Raw genomic sequence first — 25008 nt, forward strand, 5'->3', positions numbered from 1 at the left:
CCTTGTCCTAGTTCTTGCAGTGTGCAAGTCTTCAAGTGTGGGTACTTTGACACCAATGTTTTTCTAATTCTCCGTTCTAAACGGAGTTGAGGGAATTATTTGAGGGAATAAGTAACTATGAACTGTAAGTGTTAAAACCAGGGTTTTGCCAGAAAGGAAAATTGTCAGGTTAAGACTACTCGTGGGGAAACATGATATACTATGATATTAATACTTTATCCAATCAAATGCAATACATAATCTAATTGAATTTACAAAAAAGCCATTACATCCCCAAAGAACACTAATTGTTTTCATGATCAATTATATCGTCTTCAAGTTTGCCTTACTGCAAAATATGCTTTATTTTCTTGTTTGTCTGGCCACATCGCCAAATTCAACTGGCCAATCTCCATTTTTATATTTTATAACAACAAACTGCAATATGCTGCGCACCATCTGGATGCACACACTGCATTATAATTCGTCTCCACCGTCCAGCTGTAAACAGACGTGCAGGGGTAAAATAAATGCAACCACACAAAAAGGCTCCCACAGTAGTGCAGGCAGACGATTAACAGCTAGTAGTGGCATCAGGGTAACTGGCTAATAAACAAATAAACTGTATCTGCAATTGGACTGCCTACCAATGTGTTTGAAAGTTTAAATGGACTTACAAACTGCAAAGAATTTTAGCAGCGACTTTATTTTGCTTTCCAGTAGATGTCATCATGAAGCAATCAGGTTACCTGTATCAAAATCAACCTCCATTCTCTGTCTAATCACAACATCAGAGCTTCTTTAATTGACATATCCAGTAGGAGCCAGATAAACATGATATTGATGTCACTAGAAAAGAATGGTTGTAGATTAGGAGGTGGAACTAAAGGTAAAGCTATGCCTATTTTTGGGATGTATAAAACATTGTGACATTTAAATATGAGGTGAATAGCAGTATTCTCCTAGCCTGGAACTCCAGACTCACTGCTGTTCCAGCTTTAGAGTCTGGGACCCAGCTCCTTATTGGCTCCTCGAGCCTGAACAAAATCGTCTGTTCAATCAAATTCTTTTATTTGCATGACATGTTCCTAACGAGCAACATCACTCTTGCACGTCGGAAGTCGTCTCCACAACAACACTGATGGTGAATGGGAGAGCCAAGAATATGTTCCTATCCGCGGTGAATTCAGTTTTAAACGACCAAAAACACATTCAGTCGCTAAAACCAACAGTCTGCCTCGCGCTAGCCAGGTTGAACAAACTTCGTGGTAACTTCATGTCGAAAACTCCGTTTTCCACTCTCCTCATATGTTTACGTCCTCGCGCTAGAGTTTCTTGTCGCTTTACCTATGTCACGTCCGCCTGTTGCTGATTGGTCCACTCCGCTGTCTGTTTGCTGTGGATTGCTTCGCCCTGGAAATTTGATTCGCTGAACAGTCGCCAGACTCTATAACGCTGTTTTTGCTTTTTACATTGGGATACTGTATATGGGGCAGGATGGAATCTTGCAAGTAAGAACGGAATATAGAGTAAGCCTGTCACAATATGCAATAATTCCATTTATCGCGCGATAAATAAAAATGAAGGCGGTAATTTTTCCGCTACGATTTATCGCCTCGCGTACAGTGGCAGACGTGCTGTTTAAAGTTGGGAATCCTCGTTACCAACTGCGCAAAATGTATCTTCGTTCCAGGTCCGGCAAAAACTAGCGCCGGAGCCAATCGTTCCCATTATATCTTATTGTTCAACGTATACTGGCCGCGTCAGTGTTCCGGAGTGACTGTGGACCATCTATGGCGCGCTGGTGTTGTTGACGTGTGGGCGCTCCCGTCAGGAGTGACATTTCACGCGGGGCGGCTATTTTTCGGTACAACGCCGGATATTTACAACGAAGTCCGCCAAAACATTGTTACCGACTTGGCTGCTACGAACAACCTTGCTTTGACAACAAACAGCTGAATGAAATTAAGAGCGCTGTTTATGAAAGTCGATTGTCCTATGCTGGTGTTGTGTAGTAATGAGCAGACGTGACTTCAGCGGCGCTTGCTAACTTTTTTAATGCGCGCACACACTAGATATCATGAAATGGCAAACTAGATGTGCTACGTTCCTTGCCATTGGCTACGTGAGCCCAAAGTGATTATGGGACACGTAGTCCATATACTACATCGATGAATTCTAAACTGTCATGACTGAATGGAAGTTAAGAAGGCCAAATCAATCCATACCAGTGACTATAGATAATGTTGCGAATATTGTTAATTTAGTACGTGACAAAGATGGATTTGGACCACAAATAGGATGTCTTGCTCATGTAGTAAACCTAGCTGCTAAGAGAGCTGTAGCAATCTACAGTGTGCTCCGCCTCACTTTACAAACAGTAAAGATGTTCTCAGCACTTTTATACAAATTTTTTTTCAGATCAGTAAGAAGTAAGCACATAAATATTATGCAGTAAAATGCATGTTTATATGATGGCAATTTAATTTTTGCTCGTTAGCAAAAAAAAAAAAAAAAAAAAAAAAAACCCGAAAAAAATATATAATTGTTATTTTTTTATACAGAGCATTAAATGTATTGAATCGGATCGAAAATCGTGTCCCCATATCAAAAATCGTACCGAACCGTGACATAACTGTAAATCGTACCGAACTGTGACTTAACTGTATCGTTGCATCCCTACTGAACACCATTGCAGAAGCTATGACGGGAAAAGTTTTCATTTGCCTAAATGCTTAAGTTATTAAGTGCAATTTTCTTTTTTTTTTTTTTAAACACATTTTATTTATTCTGTGTTTCTGTGCGGTATCAATATTGTTTTTTACTTAAGAGGCATGGTCTATTGTTTTTACTTGTGATTTCTTAAAAAGTATTTTTGAATTTAAGAGTAAATATTTATCGCGTTTAAATGGGTGTACTTGATCTATTAATATATACTGTATTCTCACTGTGTTATTGTAAATTAGTTTTAAAAAATGGGGGGGGGGGGGCGCAATAATATTGCATATCGCAATAATTTATGAGAATAATTATCACACACTAAAATTTGTTATCGCGACAGGCCTAATATAGTTTGCCATGTAATTCTTGATCCTAAGGATATTTTTGACAAAAGGATATCACAAACATGTTAATAAATGCATTGCCACTGATGACAATAGGCGTCTAATACACTTTGACTGGGAGGTATAGCATTGAACAGGGTTCCTACAGGTTACCTCAGGTTAAATTTGAGATTTTTTAAGACCCAATTAAGACCATTTTTTAATAACTTAATACCTATTTCACAGCTATATCGACAAAGAAAAGCAAAACACGTGAATTTGTGTCAATTTATTTCTCAAAAGTGGAAATGTAGAATGTGTGCAGCATATTGAATAGGCTACTCACCGGACACCACCACAGTACAGACACAGACCACAGGTCAAGTAAAGGCGTTCTCGTTAGCATTAGCATTTCGCGTGGTGAGCGACATTTTAAACTCTCGGCCAACCACAACACCTCTGCTTTCATGGTTGCTGTGGAACCAAACGATGTGCGTAGATCCACTCTCACAAAGCCACGAGCAATCGTAGCTGGGCTGGGATGCAGGGGGCTGCAGCACTAGCTGCTAGCTGGCTAGTGTTGGCTGCTGTCGCTTCACTTACATTAGCAGCTTGCTGGCTGGCTTTAGCTTCTGTCTCTTCAGGCTCGTGAGCAGCTGGTTGTCTTATAGAAAAGTTTCCTAAGTGCTTCCGCATTTCTGCTCGCGACTTCCGTTTTACACTTTCGCTAACCAAAACAACAGTGGAGTTGGAGTGGCATCACTCAACAAAATCTTTCAAAAAAGACAATTAGGAAATACCGCATCCATCTGCCATCATCATGACTTGGGAGGCTAACATCTTCATGAAGGCAGACGTGGAACACAGCCTGTGCCACCACAAAGACCGGGTGTTTATGTAGCCATGTTGCCGCAATGCTATGGTAGGCATGTTCTTCTTATCCATGCATTTTCATGTGTGTGGTGCTCAAAAAATACTAAAGCTAACATCTTGGGCATGAAACGACTTGTTGTCTTTGATATTGTTATTATGATGATGTTTTATGTAATTATGTAATGTAATTATGATGATGTTTAATGTTATTTACTACAACTACTGTATTGAAGTCCGTAGCAGAAAATGTCAAAGATAACGCCGCCCATGTTTTGCTCAGGAAACTTGTCTATACAGGCAGATTGAAAAACACCGGCAATGGAGGGAGTTTGTTTCTTTCCTCTCATGGTGGGTATGTGCTTGGACGATTCAGCATGGGACTCTAGCACTTTCATGATCATTGTACCCAGCTGAATCTTTTTTTTTTTTTTTTTTTTTTGCATACACTGCAAAAAGCCTTGAACACACTGCTATCCACTGGTTTGAGCCTAAGGTGAAAGGATTGCTTACTCAACTACGCTTCACTGAATTTACATTTCGCTATCTCAGTAATATGAAATGTATGGCTAGGTGTAAAAAAAATATATATGTGTAGTGTAGAGCATGACATTTTGTCGGACTCCCGTCGTGACACGGGATTCACGCGGGACAGGATTTTGATCCGGGGCTGCGTTGCGTTCTCAATGATTAGCTCCTCCGCCCTATTTATTTTTCTATGGTACGTTATTTAATCAAAATGACAAATGACACCTTTGAGGAGAAATGAGACACAAAGAAGTTACATACATCATAAATTTTAAGACCCAGATATGAAAATTCAATATTCATATTCAATTTTTAAGACTTTTTGAGGTAATATTTTCAAATTCATAAATTTAATGCTTTTAAGATGCGGGAACCCGGTTGAATGATCATGTTTCAGTGCCATTGACAGAAATAGACGTCTAATCCATTTGAAACTGGAGGAACTGGCTGCCACCAGTTCAATGGATTGGACATCTATTGCCAACGACTGCAGTGAGTGAGTTGCAAAAAATGTGAACACTGTACTGTCTCCTTTTAGATTGTTTTTTTACAAATTCATTTTTAAGTAAAAAACTGACTGACGCACCAAAGCCAGCACCGTTAGTAAACAGTCTGTTTTTTCTTGGGGCCCAGAATAGCATGGCATTATGGCACAAGCTCCTGTGTAATTTCCTTTTGTCTGTGTTCCTGTGCCGCGTGTTCACGCTGAGACAATAACCCGTCAGCAGAAAGAACCCCCACCCCATCAAAAGAAGTCCGTAGAAAATACTGTCACTCTTTGCTGCATGCCGCCCACTCAAACACACCACACAATCACCCTGTGTTGACAAAATAAAACATTCAATACCGTTCCCTGCACACCAGCCATGTTACGCAATCAGCGCATAACAATTCGTCCCCTATTGAATTTGCGGGTGCGTCACTGTTTTTTCACTGGCACTTCTATGACAGATGTGATGCTCAAATGTTCCTCATGTGAAATAGCTTAGGAGGATCTTTAGTTCCACAGGTGACTGACATTTAGGTTCACTTCACGCTAAATGGCATTGACTAAATTAGGCAGGAGCAATTTGGCATGCCACAAAAATAAGCAGCAGCAGACGGGAAAGCACATTAGAGACTACACACGCTAAAAACATTTTTCCACTTTTAATCACTCTTTGTACACAGCACAAAAGGTCATGCCTCTGCCTCATTGGAATGAGCTTATTTGCCACTAAGGCGAACGTGAAGTTCAGAGAGCCCAGTGACAACATCTGTAGTATCTTCCTTCTTTCCAATAATCGGCTTCAGCGTGGGGTTTTCAAAGCACACATTAGAAATAACAATTGTCTACTTTTAACATGACTAATATGAAAGAAAAGTATCAAAAGACTTCTAAACTAAATCAGGCATAAATTCAGTATGCCTTTTTACTGCGTGACAGCACATTCTTAGGCAATTCTGCAAACTAGTTCCTTGTGCACCGTCTGTAGCCTTTGTGTACCGTTATTCGGTATTTACAGGGGTTATTTATTTTAGCATTTAGCGACACGCATTCGAAAAGAAAGACTGTCCTCCACCAAGTGGACGAAGGGACAAATCATGAGAACCACAACATTAGGGACTTGAAGTCAGTCTTTGGTTTTAAACTTAACCTAGAATGGTGTTCACTATTAACAGTGATCAAACTCTTATTATGCTTGGCGAATTATAATGAAAAAATGGTAAGACATGGTCCAGAAAAGAATAAGCCCAAATTCAGTGAAGTACAGTGCCTTGCAAAAGTATTCGGCCCCCTTGAACCTTGCAACCTTTCGCCACATTTCAGGCTTCAAACATTAAGATATAAAATTTTAATTTTTTGTCAAGAATCAACAACATGTGGGACACAATCGTGAAGTGGAACAAAATTTATTGGCTAATTTAAACTTTTTTAACAAATAAAAAACTGAAAAGTGGGGCGTGCAATATTATTCGGCCCCCTTGCGTTAATACTTTGTAGCGCCACCTTTTGCTCCAATTACAGCTGCAAGTCGCTTGGGGTATGTTTCTATCAGTTTTGCACATCGAGAGACTGACATTCTTGCCCATTCTTCCTTGCAAAACAGCTCGAGCTCAGTGAGGTTGGATGGAGAGTGTTTGTGAACAGCAGTCTTCAGCTCTTTCCACAGATTCTCGATTGGATTCAGGTCTGGACTTTGACTTGGCCATTCTAACACCTGGATACATTTATTTTTGAACCATTCCATTGTAGATTTGGCTTTATGTTTTGGATCATTGTCCTGTTGGAAGATAAATCTCCGTCCCAGTCTCAGGTCTTGTGCAGATACCAACAGCTTTTCTTCCAGAATGTTCCTGTATTTGGCTGCATCCATCTTCCCGTCAATTTTAACCATCTTCCCTGTCCCTTCTGAAGAAAAGCAGGCCCAAACCATGATGCTGACACCACCATGTTCGACAGTGGGGATGGTGTGTTCAGGGTGATGAGCTGTGTTGCTTTTACGCCAAACATATCGTTTTGCATTGTGGCCAAAAAGTTCAATTTTGGTTTCATCTGACCAGAGCACCTTCTTCCACTTGTTTGGTGTGTCTCCCAGGTGGCTTGTGGCAAACTTTAAAAGAGACTTTTTATGGATATCTTTGAGAAATGGCTTTCTTCTTGCCACTCTTCCATAAAAGCCAGATTTGTGCAGTGTACGACTGATTGTTGTCCTATGGACAGACTCTCCCACCTCAGCTGTAGATCTCTGCAGTTCATCCAGAGTGATCATGGGCCTCTTGGCTGCATCTCTGATCAGTTTTCTCCTTGTTTGAGAAGAAAGTTTGGAAGGACGGCCGGGTCTTGGTAGATTTGCAGTGGTCTGATGCTCCTTCCATTTCAATATGATGGCTTGCACAGTGCTCGTTCAAATGTTTAAAGCTTGGGAAATCTTTTTGTATCCAAATCCGGCTTTAAACTTCTCCACAACAGTATCTCGGACCTGCCTGGTGTGTTCCTTGGTTTTCATAATGCTCTCTGCACTTTAAACAGAACCCTGAGACTATCACAGAGCAGGTGCATTTATACGGAGACTTGATTACACACAGGTGGATTCTATTTATCATCATCGGTCATTTAGGACAACATTGGATCATTCAGAGATCCTCACTGAACTTCTGGAGTGAGTTTGCTGCACTGAAAGTAAAGGGGCCGAATAATATTGCACGCCCCACTTTTCAGTTTTTTATTTGTTAAAAAAGTTTAAATTATCCAATAAATGTTGTTCCACTTCACGACTGTGTCCCACTTGTTGTTGATTCTTGACAAAAAAATTAAATTTCATATCTTTATGTTTGAAGCCTGAAATGTGGCGAAAGGTTGCAAGATTCAAGGGGGCCGAATACTTTTGCAAGGCACTGTAATGTTATATTATTTCACATCATAAGTGCCCACAATGCATCTTCTAAGTTAAAGAATTGCAAGATGTGGTTGTTTGATGAGCAAATATGAAAATAAGTATATAGACTGCACTTGCTGGTTTATCCGAAGCTTGCTGAATTCACTTCATTGCAAATGTGTGGTATCTAGAGATGTGAGGTGAGCATTCTAATGATTCAACATTAGCACCGTAATATGTACAGACTCATCTACACTGTTTTGTGCCTCCACATTGCCACAGGAGGAGTACTGGTAATGAGCCAAGATCTGAACTGCTGGGCAAGAAATATTATTGTAGCAATGTATACCCATTATTATATTGTTGTAATTAATGCTATTTGATTCACTTGCATTAGATCAAGAGATTTACAGAAGTATTATTACATTCGCCACAAACCTTAGGACAGTGGTGCTCATTACATCGATCGCGACCTACCAGTAGATTGCAGCGCTAGTGTGGGTAGATCGTGGCATAAAAAAAAGAATATTAGGGGTGTAACGGTATACAAAAATCTCGGTTTGGTACGTACCTCAGTTTTGAGGTCACGGTTCAGTTCATTTTCGGTACAGTAAGAAAATAAAATGCAAAATATGAATGTGCTAGTTGTTTATTACACACTTTTGTGCTTTCAACAACAGGAACAGTAGCCTATACAAAGCTAGAATTCTGCTCAAAAAGTAGCGGGTATTTAAAGATAATAATCCAACAACAATTTGCCTTTCAGACCCCGCGTATTGGTCAGCTTTCTTTCTGAAAGAAAGACGAAAAAAGAAGTCCTGTGCTAAAGAGAAACGCAATCCCAATGACAAAGATTTTAACATGTATTTTACAAATGAAATGCCTCAATGATTTTTTTTTTCTTATGAACGGTTTTCAAAAGCTTTATTGGTGGATTTTCTCAAGTTAAAGCACCACACAGAAATTAATAAATTTTAATTGCGTAAGCAGGATCTGAGTACTATTCTTATTTTTCAATTACAGGTGTTTTAGCTCATTTCAATTTATTTTATTTAAATGGGCTATTATTTATTTTATTATGTGTTTGTATTTTACAAATGTGATGTAGTAATAATTTATATTGTGCATTTTATGTTGTATAACTTTAGTTCCTATGTGAATATTAGTTCCTACTTGTTTTGTTGTGGTAGGAGGGTTTTGTATTGAACACGGGGCCGTGTTGGTTATTATTATAGCAGAGAAGACAACTGTAAATCAACAAAGACAAGTCAACTGTGCCCCGATCTACCACTCGAGATCTGATGAACTCAAATAGTGCGTTACGATTGCATATTAGTTTGAAAATCGACCGGATCCACCGTATTTTTACACGAGTGACTTCCGGTCTGCCCGGTCTGCTAGCTAGTAGTATTGACGTTGGAGGGCCGCGTCTCGCGTCAAATAATAAACTCTGCCGTTCTTTTCGCGTGCATCGCGTTGAGCCGCTTCTTGGACGCGTCTAACACGCTGCCACACTGCGACTGGTGTTCATTGGCTGATTGACTTTAACGCCCGCGTTTCACTGCGTTCTCATGGCGGCCACGATGTCGCGCCGTTGACGTTTCTTACTGTCCTACCATGTTGGTCCTCATTACAGTAGAAAAGACGGAGTAAATATAATCTACACAAAGAAACTGTAACCCGATCGACTAAGAGCCTCGAAAAGTAAAGGTCTCATTACATCAGAAACTCGTTTGGTATGCCACCGTTCCGAACCGAGCACCAAGTACCGAAACGGTTCAATACGAATACATGTACCGTTACACCCTTAATTTATATATATATACTGTATATATATTAATTTAAAAAATTAAAAATTAACTCATTTGCTCCCAAAAACATATTAATACGTTCTACTTTTAATTTTTTCAGTGTCCCAAATACGTATTTATACGTCTTTTACGTTGTTTTTTTTTTCTCAAAAAAGACATCTCTGGGTCGTGATTCAATTTAGCTCCAAACCACAAAGCTGAAAATCCATTTTAAAGCAATAAAACTGGCCACTGGAGGAAGTAGCGCATTTGGTAAGACCCGCAACCTGATTCAACGGCAACAAACGGCTAGGCCGCACAGCCGGGCGCCGCCGAAAGACGACCGAATGGATGCCAGGCGGCGGACGACCGAGCAGAACAACTGGTAGGACGCCCGAGATGCCAGGCGCTGGACAACCGAGCAGAACGAACGGGACCACTAGTGCAGCGGACGATGTCTTTGAGTCCATGCTGCTCGCGAGCAGAACCCGCAGAGACTCAAAAAAATTCATCTTTATGAGACAGACGGCGATGAGGGAAAAGTGTAACCGGCTGTCGCGGCCAGAACAGCGTCATCTTTCAGTTAGTTATGTGTAAATAAATGGTTACTTTGCTATCAAAAGCTCTATTTGTCTTGTAGTTTATCTTATTTTGTAAAAGGAAAACATTATTAAGATGTTTGGGATGTAACTAAAGCAAAAAAATAGCTCTGTATAAGTCAAAGCTATGTTTGAAATGTATGCGTTCACAAAAAGCTCAATTTCTCCGTTTTTTCATCAGAAATTGGAAAATTGCTCAAACTAAGCTATTTTCTAATGCTAATTTATCAAGAATGGAAAAACATATGAACTATGCTGATTTATCAAGAATAGAAAAAGATATGAACCAACTTTTTTTCTGCTGAAAGAAGAGAGTCTAATCTTTCTTTTGGTGGGTTCCATGTTTATAGAGCATTAGAACACTTTTTCTGTGGGCCTTGCAAAATCAGTCAAAATCCAGTAAAACGGCCGGGAGCGAAGGTCCTTGCTCCAGTGAAAATGGCTGGGAGTGAATGAGTTCATGTACATACCGTAATTTTTGGACTATGAGCCACGACTGTTTTCTCCTCATTTTGAATTCTCCGGTTTATAGCCCGGTGTAGCTTATTTGACAGCGGCGTCATAAGCCTGTCACAAGACGGTCAATCAATCGATCAAATTAATTTATAAAGCCATTTACAAAAACCCGAAAGGTCCTCAAAGTGCTTTACAACAACGGAAAAGATCGTTCATGACAAATAATTATGACACGATATTGTCATGTGCGTTAATGAATGCTTATGACAGATGTCATAAGGTTCATCCTCAAATTTTGTCACTAACTCCATCTTTTGATCTTTTACATAACTTCAAAAGTGAGATAATTTGCGCATGGCATATGCTCCTGACAGTGTCATGTCATAATTATGATACCGGTGCTCTGCAATTCCTTCCTACGCAGCGAGACGTCTACACAATGCTCTTGCACAAGTATCCGCACGCATGCGCACATCGGTTAAACGCGGTGAGTACTCATTATTTTTGTTTTTATTGAGTTTTTCTATTATGTTTTCATTGCCTCCAAAATACTTTTTGTATGTATTTTCCTCTTTTAACCATTGTGTTTTTTTGTGGTAGCTTTAAAGCAGAGTGTTGATCTGTTGACCATATTAGTCACGTAGCGTATTTCAACCGTCCTTATTTGATATGACTACATTTAGGTTCTTTCTTAAGGCATTTTTTAGTACGTTCTGCCTGTATGCATCTAAACAAAACAAGTTGAGAGCACACCGTAGTACTTTGGGTGTCAAATTCGCCTCAAGTATACGACGTTTCGACGATGTAGCACATTTTGGCAGAACACTGCTTAATTGTTGTTGGTGTAAATATCTCATAATACTACAGCTTATAGTCTGGTGCGGTTTATCTATGAACAAATGCCGTTTTCTATCAAAATTGATGGGTGGCGGCCTTATCATCCAAAAATTACAGTAGTTAAATATATTCTGTGGGCAACATATGTAGTCATGCAACCGCCCCCCAAGCCAACCCCTGTTAAAGCGGAAGCTCAGAATTTTATACATCAGGCTTAATCTTTTAGTTGGCTGGGGTTAAATTAGTCGGTGGAGTTCATTTCAACAAATTCCGTTCAATTTGTTAGTTATTCATCAATTTCAGGAATCCGGGGTGGCTAAGCTCGCGCGAGTAAATGGTCCCTTCCTAGCATGCCAATAAAAAAACGATATTAACAGATCTGACATAGTCAAATAAAATCAAAAGGCAGATCGTTGTTCAAAATACCCATGCGGCCAAAACAATGTCACACCAAACTGCCGTAATTCATTAATTTCTGCAGGACAGTTTCTTTTCAATAGAGAGGAGTGCTTCGGCAACTCGTGCTCATGCTGCATTCGAGAAAGGTGGGGAGTCTATAAACGTTCCAAGCGTTTTTTACTGGGGCCATCAAAGGCATGTTGACCGCAGCAATCATGGCTTCTCGTAAGCGATTAAATAGTGGAGGAAAAACAAATATATAGACCACATTTTAAACTGCCTTCTTTAGTTTCACTCTTGATGGTCTGCTTTTCGATGACAAACGCATTTTGTCAAGAAACGTCTGATTGAAGCAACTCGTAAAGTCGGGGTAATTTTTTTCTGATTTCGCGACTAGAGCCCCCGAGTTCAAGCGGCGTTCCAATGATATTTATTCTGGTCGGAGGTGAGAAAACTCCAATTTCTCACCTTCCTTGAATGCAGCACCAGTCTACGGAGTCTTGACTAAGAACCGCAAAAAAAGTGAAATGTGCATTTAGGGGCTGTGGAAACAGACAGAAGAAATGGGCAAATGAGAGTTTCCACACATTTCCTATGAAGAACGAGGAACAATACAAAGTGTTGATACCTGCTGCTGGCTATGATATGAACACACCAGTGGAAAAAATATCACTCCACTCTGCAGCCTCTTACCTATAGAGCTACTGGATTACAAATGTTGCTGTTCATACTGGAGTTTTGACATGCAATGGCATGCGTGCATATGTTGTTTTTTATTGGCATGCTAGGACGGGCTCATTGACTCGCGGTAGCTTAGCCAATACGGAGCCCTGAAACTAATAAAAACTAACTGCACGGAATTTGTTAAATCAACTCTACCGGCTAATTAAACCCCCGCTAACTCGAAGATTAAGGCTAATATCAAAAATTCTGAACTTCCCCTTTGAGGTAGATCACGGGAGATTGTGTCCTTGAAAAGTAGCTCTTGGGGCAAAAAACAATGAGCACCCCTGCTTTAGGAGATATTGTTAAGAATGTCAAGATTAGATTCAGTCCCATTTCCAATTTTTGGGTTGTGATTCAATCATATTTGATTCTAAAGCCACTGATGTCAACTGAGCATTAAATAAAAATGGACAAATTGAGAACCTGTTGACAGTTTTTATTAAAGCTGGTCATCCTCATGTCAACAAAATGTGTTATGGCACATCATATTTCTGAACCGTAAAAAAAATTTGACTTGAAGATTTACTTTCATTAAGATCATGTAATGCAGAAGTACACAGGAATCCAAATTGAGTCTAAATCCCAGATTTAAAAGATTTGCTGAATCCATAATGAATTACTCCCGTTTTATTAAAATCCATCAATTAATTGATCATTTTATCAATCCCTAATTTGTGGGAATCTGATTTTTACGTGAGCAATTTTCCTCACATTTAAAATCTGCATAATATTGGAGGGGATTACGACAGTCTGGTTTTATAAGTGCAATTTGTTGGGGGACTTAATTTAGCCATCACACATTTTAAGGGTATTTCAGTTTTGTAACCTGAGAAACTTTTGGGGATTTCAAATAGTATTATGTTAACTCATACAGTTTTTGGTGATACAGATTTTATTTTATTGCAGGGTTTCTATGACGTTTCAGTTTAGAGTTTTTAATTGGGCACCACTGATCTAGACAAACCTCCACTCAACTCCTGGCTCTTACAGAACACTACATCATCTTTCCCCCGAAGAGGAGACCTGCTCTTCAAAAATGAGACGATTACGGATAAATGCCACTTCAAAAGCTGCTCTGATGTACCGCATTCATCTGCACCCACAACCTTCTGGCTCAGAAGAAGATTCTATTATGTGAGCCTCTGTTGCGTAATTCTGCATGATAAATAACCTCGTGCCACACACACACATACAGCATTGAGATTAATGGAATTGGGGGAACCCCGCAGCCCCCAAAGGACACAACCACACACAGCCTGATCTTCTGGAAGAAACTTTGGCCATTTTTGCTAAGCAGTCTCTATAAGTGGAATTGAACAAGCTAAAAGGTGGCATGAATTACAATTCAACCCACACATGGGTGAAAATGATCTCAACATAACATAACTGGAGGTAGGACCTGGCAGAAATTTGGCACATTGCACTTCAGCTCTTAACATTAAAGAGATTTACTATTATTTTGATTTTTCATTTACTTTTTTTATGATTTTTTTTTTTTCAAGGAATATGATTGACGCGTTGATCGTATGGTCATTTTGTGGAATCCTTCAAGTAATTTTGAATAATTACAGGTGGAATTTGAACGTGGCTAATGATTTTTAAGATGCTTTGGAATTGCCATCTGTTTCTTAAGTTAGCTTAATTAGCCTCCTGTGGCATATATTCAAAGCCAATGAAAACCCCCTTTGATCTCATGTTATCTTGTTTTTAAAGAATTATTTTTGTTTATGTTAAGATTTTGATTTGCACCACAGTGTTTCAACTTTCTTTTTTGAAATTTGACAACCAGTTTAAAATCCTGTCTACATCTCAAAACCTTCTTGAAATACAAGTTCAAGTAGTGTTTTGACAACACCTGTGACTCAATATTCAAATTTCAAATCATCTTTCCCATTACTTTCCATTGACACGACAAACAAATAGCTCTCTAGTCACTGTAAAACTTTACTTGATAAGAAACTACCAGATAGCAAGTCATCAGCATGCATGCCATGCTAACCCCCAGAAAATGGAGCAACCAAATGATGCGCCAGCAGAAAAGTCAGCGTTGAGCCCTTCGACAGAATGCATTCGCCTTTGGAGTTTCCATTGTGCTTTGCCATCACGTGTCTGCCAGAAACCCCGCCGCCGTCACGCACTATTTGTAGCGGTCTGTCAGGAAGCCGCAGCAGGTGAGAGTGTGTGGCGGAACACGTTAAAAGGTGCTCCAGTCCAATGCGTTGCCACCTGAGACATAATGCAAAAACAATCATGTGTTTCTTCAGCACCTGCTGAGGCAAGGTCAGTGTTTGAGATTGATGAAACGGTAAAAAAGTGCAAATTGAGCTCTGTTTTAGACTTTTGTTTTGTATGTGTGTGTCTACTAGTATGTGTCCAGGCTCGCCAGTGACACTACTGTGACAGCTGCAGACAGCAGACGTCAGTCACGCTTTCTTTCTGGCCACCAAAGCCTCCTTTGTGTGCATGCATGTGTGTGTAGACAGCAGCTCTGCAAGATTCAGGCGGTCTGATGAAGATTGCATGAATGACAATAAGGACAGATGGCAGTCAGGGGCTCAGTGAATAAAGACATTTAAAAAGTGAACATGTTTGAGTGCATCAGATGCCAACGCCTCATGCCGTCAGAATTTTAAGTAGAGCCTGAAATCAAAGAAGGTGCACCCAACAGAAAACTAGCCTTTTAAAGCAACACTAGGTAATGTTTCAACCTTTCATAACATTTGTGATGATATGTCGACTGACAAGTAGTTGAATGACACCTTTTATTTCTAGAAGGGGTCTGTATCACTTTCACCGGCACCAATTAACTTTGAGGAGGGTGGCAGGAACCCCGCCACACACACACACACAAAAAATACAAATGTGCTGACTGCTTTACGGCATGTCACTTTCCCTTTTCCCCGTTCATTATAAAGACGGAAGTGCAGAGCACCAGAGACAACAAGTTTTGTCTGAGGAGGAAAAAGAAAGGGCGGCTACCATTATATAGAGGTTTTTCACGTGACGTCATCACACTTCTGCTTAAATGGCAACACGCATCTTGGACCTGACGCTATGTTTGTCACTTGTACACATCATAGCTTTGCAAAGCTACAAAGTTTAAACTTTCAAGCGGCGATCTCCTTTCAATCTAGATACGCCGCGACGAAATATGAAATGGTGAAGTACTGCGTAGCATTTGGCTGCACAAACGCGCAGGAGAATTCGAAGAATCTGCACTTTTACCGGATCTCAAAAGAGAAGGAGCGAAGTTAAGAGCGTCTGGCTACCATCTAACGGGTAAACTTCTTTCCAACTGACGGTTTGAGGCTTTGTAGCGCCCATTTCAAAGGATGTATGCAAATTTATTATTATCATTTTTAATTATGTTAATGTTTGTGTGTTTGGCCGCTGGGCCTAGCTACCACTGAGCCAAGGACGATGCTTCAGGAGGAAAGTCTCGCACTTACGCGTACAGGGGTAAATAAAATCTGACTAAGAATGGCTTTGATCTAAAGTGATGCGTGCATGTATTTAGCCGCTCTGCTCCCCGGTTTGGAACTGACTACCACCCGACCTCAGGAACACAGACTCACCCCCCGCTTTTTCAATCCAAACTCAAAACTCACCTGTTCAGACTTGCATAGCCATAAAAATACCTGATTTCTTTGTGTTTCACTGTCCTGCTTATTATTTTTATACATTAGTATTTGTATTGTTTTGCATGTTGTATCATTAATTATTTTGACTGTTTTTGGTCTTTAATTTGTCTATTTGTTTTTTAAATGATTGTACGGCGACCTTGAGTGCCAGAAAGGCGCCTTCAAATAAAATGTATTATTATTATTCATTACAGGAGAGAAAAGCAACAATCTTCTGTCACCCGATTACGTGCCATCCATCTTTGGCAATGTGAAGACCACAGAGAAACGATGGGTGTAGTGCAGACCTTCAACAGACGCCAGCAAATGAAGAAATGCATGTGGCAGACGGCGGCCGTTCCTGATGCTCTGGCTGTATTGCTCCCTCTTACAAAATAGAAATAATTGCCATTCTAATAAATAACAAAATATGAAATAATGGTTTATACAGATTAAAAAGTAATTGAATGGTAAATACTGCATTTTTATGATAGTTGCCAGTGGTGTAAAGTGGACCAATTCAAAATACTGTATGGACCAGACAGCGGAGTTTTTATGGTACCGTCCAATGCATTTCCTATTCCATGTCTGGCGACAAGCTTGAAATTAATCTTCGTGTGGGCACTGTATATGAAAATTTAACTCACCTTACTGATGACGATGTAAACATCTGACATGCTTTTTTTGTGCGCCAATAAAATCTTGACGAATCCTGCTATGAAGTACCGTAATTTCCCGAATATAAGGTGCACCCGTGTATAATGCGCACCCCAAAATTACTTGTAAAATCTAGGGGAAATTATTGTACCCGTTTATAACGTGCACCCTAATTTTAGCACCAATAGATAGAAGAATACAAGAAAACAGAGCTCGTGTACTGATACAGAAATGTCATTTTACTGACTGGTGAAACACAGCACAAGCATAGCACATTGGTAGTTCAAAACATTACCATAAACTGACAATTTTTACGGTAATAATATGATTTGACAACTTCTCCAACTTACCAGAATCTAGGAGAAAACAAAACAGATGTGACTTTTCTTTTAAAGACTGCTGTATAACTTGCTCGTTTCATCATGATGATTAAATGTATCTTCCATGGATTGATACGGTAAAATGAAAGTGAGAACGTAAGTCGGAAATCCGTGAGAGCTCATCGCTGTCAACACGACAGTAACAATAGGAACTATTGTTATTTGGGTTTGAGTTTCCCGAGGGACAGATATAGTTGACGGACACAGAAAGTCTGTGTGCTTACGTTTGTTATGGTCCGAGTTGCGGAGCTGCAATAAACGTTGACTCAAATGATTTCAAGAAACTAAATTCTGTGCTTTATGAAGAGTGAAAAAAGCTGAATTTAACACAGACGAAACCATTCGGCCGATTAGAGTGAAGTATTACCGAAACAAAATGGTGAAGTCACGTCCCGTAATGGTCGACAACGGCTCGCCGCATACGTTTCTTCAACACAACGTGGCCGTGTCAATAAAAAAAAAAATTGATTTATATATACATATCATAATATATATACATATCATAATATATATATATATATATATATATGTAATATATATATATTTCTGTCTCCATCCATGTACCCGTTTATAATGCGCACCATGATTTTACAAGTTGATTTTGGGGAAAAAAGTGCGCGTTATATTCGGGAAATTACGGTATTTCTATGCTTTAAGGCATTTGTAGGCTTTTAAAATTTGGTGGGTGTAAGTACCCCTCATGTTTATTAGGTAATTATATGCAGTACGGTATTTATATACAAACGACGCCAGCAGCAGGTCCAAGATGTAGGAATGTTCACATTTGGACGGCAACGTGACGATTCACGTGACAGTGAAAAACCTCTATACAGAATAAACTTTGGCCCGGCTTTCATTCGCTGGCATGACGCCCTCCCCACCCCACCAACTCTTCAGCCCTGACGAGTTCGGGTGGGTTGGGGGTTAGGCACACAAAGCCACACAGCTGCCAACCGTCATATGCTATTGTTTAGCCTCAACTGGATTCATTACCTTATTAATGTTCATCCTTCACCCAGCCGCTAGAAACAGAAATGTTGCTTAATCCATCTGCAGGCCACCTTTATGATTTTACAACACTATGCAGGTGTGTGCTGGTCTTCATGGGAAACGCAGTCTTCTTTAAGGCAAAACACTACCGCTTTTGTTCACCGGCATCGCTTAAATCGACTAATCGTGAAAAATTACCAAGTGTTGCTTTGATAGGTGTACCCCAACAATGAGATTCACTGCAAGCGCTTAAGATTTGTATTTGTTAGTTCCTTTGTAATCGTTCTATTTTTCAGGCTGAGACATTTTCGAACAGAAAGTAAAGGGAAACAAACATTTTGCATTTAAATGTGTAAAACTCTGAACATTGCAGAAAACTGTCTTGGCTTCTGATGTGACTCAATGTGATTTTTCTTTCATGATGAAACACCATCACAGGGCCCGAAAAAAGAATGCTTTTCAAGTCCCTGACAGCAAATATGAAGTTTAAATTGAACACGAGCAGTCGCATTCAATCTAATCAGCGCAAACAAAGAAAGCTGTTATGTGTTTACTTTTCCAATTTAGTTTTCATGTGAGTAATCCAAAGGATGTACTGCATTTATGGAAAATAACGTGAGCAACCAAATAAATATTTATTATTAAAATCAGGAGTATGCATTCATCTATTGTCTTGGGCCGACCTAATACTAAATCCATTCAAAATTTGAACGTTGTGTGGGAGTTAGGAAGTCTCGATTAACATCTTGTAAAAACGCACACTAAACACCGATAACACGGCGGTCTTTGTCATTAGACTGAGTGAGTCCATACTGTGTAAGGGAGCTGACAAAAATCTGGATTCTCAACAGGCCCGTCATGGAAACTGTCAGAAAGGGCATCTGGCCAAAAAACCTTTGCTGCAATTATATATCATGTCCTAGTCGAACACATACCGGGGCAGCCGACCCTGAAGTCTAGCAGAAAAAGAGTGGTAAAAGAAGAAGATCATTCATCCATTTTTTTTAAACTAAGCGAACTCTCAGGGTCATGAGGAGGATTGAGCCTTTCCCAGCCTGGACTAGTTCAATCACAGGGCACATAGCACAGTCTCGTTTTACCTGATTTAAGGGGAGAAAAAAGGGGTCTCATTCTATGACTCTCGTGCGTGAAATAATCACTTCACTTGTCCTGACAGTTTAACTTCCTAACTTGAGGTATTAAAAAATAAATCTTGGATTTAAGTTAAAAGTGTGGAAAGACTTAAAAAATCATGCCATTGGATGTTAAAATCTCACCCAAAAAAACCTGTCTAGTCACTCAAAGTATTATTTACTCAAAATATTAGAATTAATGTCACAATCAAAAAAAGTTTGTCTTTAAAATAAATAAAAGCAATTCAGCATGATTACAGGACACAATGGCACGATCAAGATGTAATACCTGCCCATTACTTGTACACAGACTTCATAATATATTGAGGCGGCATAGGGCGCGGAGCCGAGTAATAGGGGACCTATCTCCGTCAAAGCTGACCGAGTGGAAACACAGACAAAGAGCTTTTTACATTGAACATTTTTCTGAAGAAATGCTTAAATCCCTGAATTCTTTATAGATATCAGGCATGAAAATGGGTCAGGATTTAAAAAGGTGAGAAGGGTGTGGAGGAAATATGTTCCGGTACACTGTACAACTAGGGCTGTCCAAAACGACTAATTTTCTCCCAATTAGTCAGCCGACTATTTTTACGATTAGTCGACAAATATAATAACCCCACCCCCCCACCCCTTTTTTTTTTTTTTTTTTTTTTTTTTAACTAATTTAGCAATGACATTTTGATGACGCCTATTAATTCACACAAAAAAAATTCTAATACTTAAATTCTTCATTAAAGTACAAATAAACACGTAAATAACAACAATCAATCATAAATAAACAATGACGTCAAATTCTCATAGCTTTAACTCGTGCAAAAGAATGGAAAGTAAACAGATTCAGAACACTGACTTTGCCTTTCCAACATGATTCAAAACAATTATTAAAAAATATCTAACATTAATATTATAGTATACTACTATATATAATAGTATTATAATCATTGTCAATCAGATTTCTCATAAAGGGTGTCATTTTAAAGCTATTGTTAGTGTAGAATCTGAATTCTGACGTATGTGGGATTAACTCCAGAAATCGTTATTTACAGTGTATCACAAAAGTGAGCACACCCCTTGCATTTCTGCAGATATTTAAGTATATCTTTTCATGGGACAACACTGACAAAATGACACTTTGACACAATGAAAAGTACCGTACTTTCCCCAATATAAGGCGCACCCGTGTATAATGCGCACCCCAAATTTACTTGTAAAATCTAGGGGAAATGATTGTACCCGTTTATAAGCGCACCCTAATTTTAGCACCAATAAATAGAAGAACACAAGAAAACAGAGCTCGTGTACAGATACAGAAATGTCATTTTACTGACTGGTGAAACACAGCACAAGCATAGCATATTGGTAGTTAAAAATATTACAATAAACTGACAATATTTACAGTAATAATATGATTTGACAACTTCTCCAACTTACCAGAATCTAGGAGAAAACAAAACAGATATGACATTTCTTTTAAAGCTACTGTATAACTTGCTCGTTTCATCATGATGAATAAATGTTTCTTCCATGGATTGATACAATTTTTAGTGTGCCATAATTATTCTCATAAATTATTGCGATATGCGATATTATTGCACACCCCCATTTTTTTTTTTTACCAATTTACAATAACACAGTGCGAATACAGTATATATTAATAGATCAAATACACCCATTTAAACGCGATATTTACTCTTAAATTCAAAAATACTTTTTTAAGAAATCACAACTAAAAACAATAGACTAGGCCTCTTAAGTAAAAAACAACAATATTGATACCGCACAGAAACACAGAATAAATAAAATGTGTTTAAAACAAAAACATGGCACTTAATAACTTAAGCATTTAGGCAAATGAAAACTTTTCCCGTCATAGCTTCTGCATTGGTGTTCCATAGGGATGCAACGATACAGTTAAGTCATGGTTCGGTACGATTTTTGATGAGGGGGACACGATTTTCGATCCGATTCAATACATTTAATGCTCTGTAAAAAAAAAATAATTATTATAATTTTTTTTTTTTTTTTTTTTTTTTTTTTGCTAACGAGCAAAAATTAAATTGCCATCATGTAAACATGCATTTTAGTGCATAATATTCATGTGCTTATTTCTTACTGATCTGAAAAAAATTTGTATAAAAGTGCTGAGAACAATCTTTACTGTTTGTAAAGTGAGGCAGGGCACACTGTTGATTGCTACAGCTCTCTTAGCAGCTAGGTTTACTACATGAGCAAGACATCCTATTTGTGGTCTGAATCCATCTGTGTCACGTACTGAATTAGCAATATTTGCAACATTATCTATAGTCACTGGTATGGATTGATTTGGCCTTCTTAACTTCCATTCAGTCATGACAGTTTAGAATTCATCGATGTAGTATATGGACTACGTGTCCCATAATCACTCTGGGCTCACGTAGCCAATGGCATGGGACGTAGCACATCTAGTTTGCCATTTCATGATCTCTAGCGTGTGCGCGCATTAAAAAAGTTAGCAAGCGCCGCTGAAGTCACGTCTGCTCATTACTACACAACACCAGCATATGACAATCGACTTTCATAAACAGGACGAGTTTGAAGCACAGCGCTCTTAATTTCATTCAGCTGTTCGTTGTCAAAGCGAGGTTGTTCGTAGCAGCCAAGTCGGTATCAATGTTTTGACGGACTTCGTTGTAAATATCCGGCGTTGTGCCGAAAAATAGCCGCCCCGCGTGAAATGTCACTCCTGACGGGAGTGCCCACACGTCAACAACACCGGCGCGCCACAGATGGTCCACAGCCACTCCGGAGCACTGACGCGGCCGGTATATGTTGAACAATAGGATATAATGGGAACAATCGGCTCCGGCGCTAGTTTTTGCCGGACCTGGAACGAAGATGCATTTTGCGCAGTTGGTAACGAGGAATCCGAACTTTTAACAGCACGTCTGCCGTACGCGCAATGGCAGCGGAAAAATTACCGCCTTCATTTGTATTTATCGCGCGATAAGTGGTATTATTGCATATTGCGACAGATTTATTCACAACGTTTGAAAATGCATGCATGGTACGAAAAACATAATAATTACCTTGAATCCTCGAACAAATCACTCCTTAGACAATCCTTCCTGTTTGTATGTGGTACAGCTTTCGTATTTTTTCAACCTCAATCCGGCGCTGGATCACTGCATGTGTTTGAGAATAAAGCCTGAGTTATACTCCCGCGATTGCGGTGACGGCGCAGCGACTACGGTGCCATTCAACATTCGATAGTTCTGCGGTGAGGGAACGCGTTGCTCTGTAATTCACCGCCAAGCCACTAGAGGGGTGTGGCGTTATGTTTGTGCGGTTTTGGGGCATGCTTGTTGTCTTCCGATAGTCGGAGAAAAAATAAACAATGCAAGATGGAACTCTTGAAAGTAAATATTCTGCTCATCAACACTGAATAAATACTGAACATACAAATATTGAGGGGCAGGCGACGCAGAAGATGGTTTCGAGGCGGTGTGGCTGACTTTTGATGCCTGACAGCGAGTTTTAGACTCGGGTGGAGAGAGCTAGCTGTGGCGGCTAGCTTCAAACTGGCGTCAAGCACTGCGTTCAAGGTACGCAAAGCCCTCCAGCCCGATTTGTTTGCCGTGTCCTACAACCAGCCAGTGGGAAGCCATAGCAGATTTCTGGCGTCTATGGAACTTCCCAAACTGCGTTGGGAGCCTTGATTTTAACTAGAGGTGTGCGAATTTCCAATTCTTAGATTATTTGCGATTCATCCGTGGAAGATTCGAGAACGATTCACAAACATCCAAATTCCGATTATTGAAAAATGTCAAGTAAAGCGGAAGTAAAACACACTCAGCCCGCCGCGCGGTCTTCGGGACGCAATGAGGAACGGAGCGAGAGTGGCTAAACATCATGCTTGTCATTACCCGGCCCCTCGGGTAATGCCAATGCTCAACTCACGGCTCTAGCTCAACTCATGCCGCGAGATAAAAAAAAAAAACAACAACAACATACCTGACAGCTGCCGAAATCTGCTACAAAGTACGTCCACAATACATAATGTTAAGGTAGATATCATATTTATATAGGACTAGATGTGGAACAGACTCGGTGGCTATAGCAGCACATGTAGAGAAAGCTAGATGTGGGCGTTAGTAAACGGCCGCCATCTTAAAGCAGTAGACTTCCCTGCAAGGCTGTTGTAGCGAACCTTCCAAGCGAACCTATTTAACTTCTTATCTAAAATACTCCTAAATCGGTAAAATATTGACTTCTTCTATCTATCTTTAAAATAGTTTTAAAACTTTCACATGTCGAAAGTAGACAAAAGGTAAATTATGGAATAACGAGCAATTTTAACAACTTTAACGGTTGATTGACAACATTAAATTAATTGAATGTAGTTTAAAGCTGCTGATACAGAATGGGGATTTGAGTATATTATTTATTGTTTTTAACTGTTAACTTGAAACTGAAATAGTCATTTATTTAAGCCTGCGAGGCTTTTTTTTTTTTTTTAACAGTTTTTGTAACTAATGTACAAAACATTAGCAGCTAATAGTGCGGGGGGGGGGGGGGGGGTGTCATCAATAATCGATTTATAATCGAATCGTAGCCTCTCAATCGTAATCGAATCGTTAGGTGCCCAAAGATTCCCACCTCTAATTTTAACGTTATCATAAAAAGCACCGAGGCACTCTCAATCAGTGATGATGTATCGTGTGTGAACTGTTATTGAAAATTAAATATCAAAACAACTCTTTTGACACCAAATCTGTGCTTTATTCTTCATATACTTGAAGTGTGACACGTAAATAAGTCACAGACTCATAGCAAACATATGTACACAATAAATGATGAAGTGCACTAACCAAAAATACGACAAAGTGATAAAAAGTTGATTTGTTTTGATTCTATCCTACAATGGCGGTGATTTCGCGCTAAACCGGAAACAACAGTCTGAGCGGACCAATCACAGTCCGTTTTTGCCACGTCATACGCGTCTACGCGACGCGAAGGTTAGAAAATTCGAGTGGGGCGCGTCAGGCTACGGCGCAGGGTCGTAACTCGGGTCTTCCTTGACGGCGCAGGTCTGACGCGGAAGTATAACTCGGCCTTAACTGCGACTGACTTCGACCGACTGAAGTGGAGTGTGGGACGGCCCCCCACTTGAAGGCGTGGCGCAGTGTCTGGGGAAGGTGTCCTGTCAATATCCTTATGAAGTCTATGACTTGTACCAAAATAAATTGGGACAGACTCCAAACTCACCAGTAATCCTGATCATGACGCCTACTATAGAAAATGAGTGAACGGCAAAATACTGTTAGTGACAGAAAATTAAATTTTCCTACATTAATATTTTGGTGTAATAAAGCTATGTAGAAAAAGTATAATTATTGATGTGATTATGTTATAGCCTCACATAATTGGGTGTCTGGCAGGGTGTGAAGCCAGTCGGAATACTCGGGAGTGGGTATCTGGATGGTAATTTCCTGCTGCTCCAACAGCAAATTAACTTCGCTTGTAGTGTGGCGTAAAACAGATAAATACATGTTTGCTAGAGAATCACTTGACAGATAAGCGGTTGCTCTCGGGATTCGGCCCTAGTTTCCTGCTTTCTTGACACGCGCAGATTCAGGAGAGTGAAGGAGCTGCCAGGATG

The 25008-nt window shown here is 39.6% G+C and overlaps 1 protein-coding gene and 1 long non-coding RNA gene across 2 annotated transcripts in view; one reads left to right on the plus strand and one right to left on the minus strand.

Annotated features, from left to right (window-relative positions):
- The window catches only part of agap3 (ArfGAP with GTPase domain, ankyrin repeat and PH domain 3), a 346315-nt gene that overhangs the window by 245095 nt on the left and 76212 nt on the right, over positions 1-25008 (minus strand). The window lies entirely within an intron of this gene.
- On the plus strand, positions 15669-17902 carry LOC130929645 (uncharacterized). The gene is made up of 3 exons (XR_009066934.1): positions 15669-15866; positions 15988-16046; positions 16423-17902. It is a non-coding gene; the product is annotated as an uncharacterized LOC130929645 (long non-coding RNA).

This window comes from Corythoichthys intestinalis, chromosome 14 (genome assembly GCF_030265065.1).
Source record: "Corythoichthys intestinalis isolate RoL2023-P3 chromosome 14, ASM3026506v1, whole genome shotgun sequence".
NCBI lineage: Eukaryota > Metazoa > Chordata > Actinopteri > Syngnathiformes > Syngnathidae > Corythoichthys > Corythoichthys intestinalis.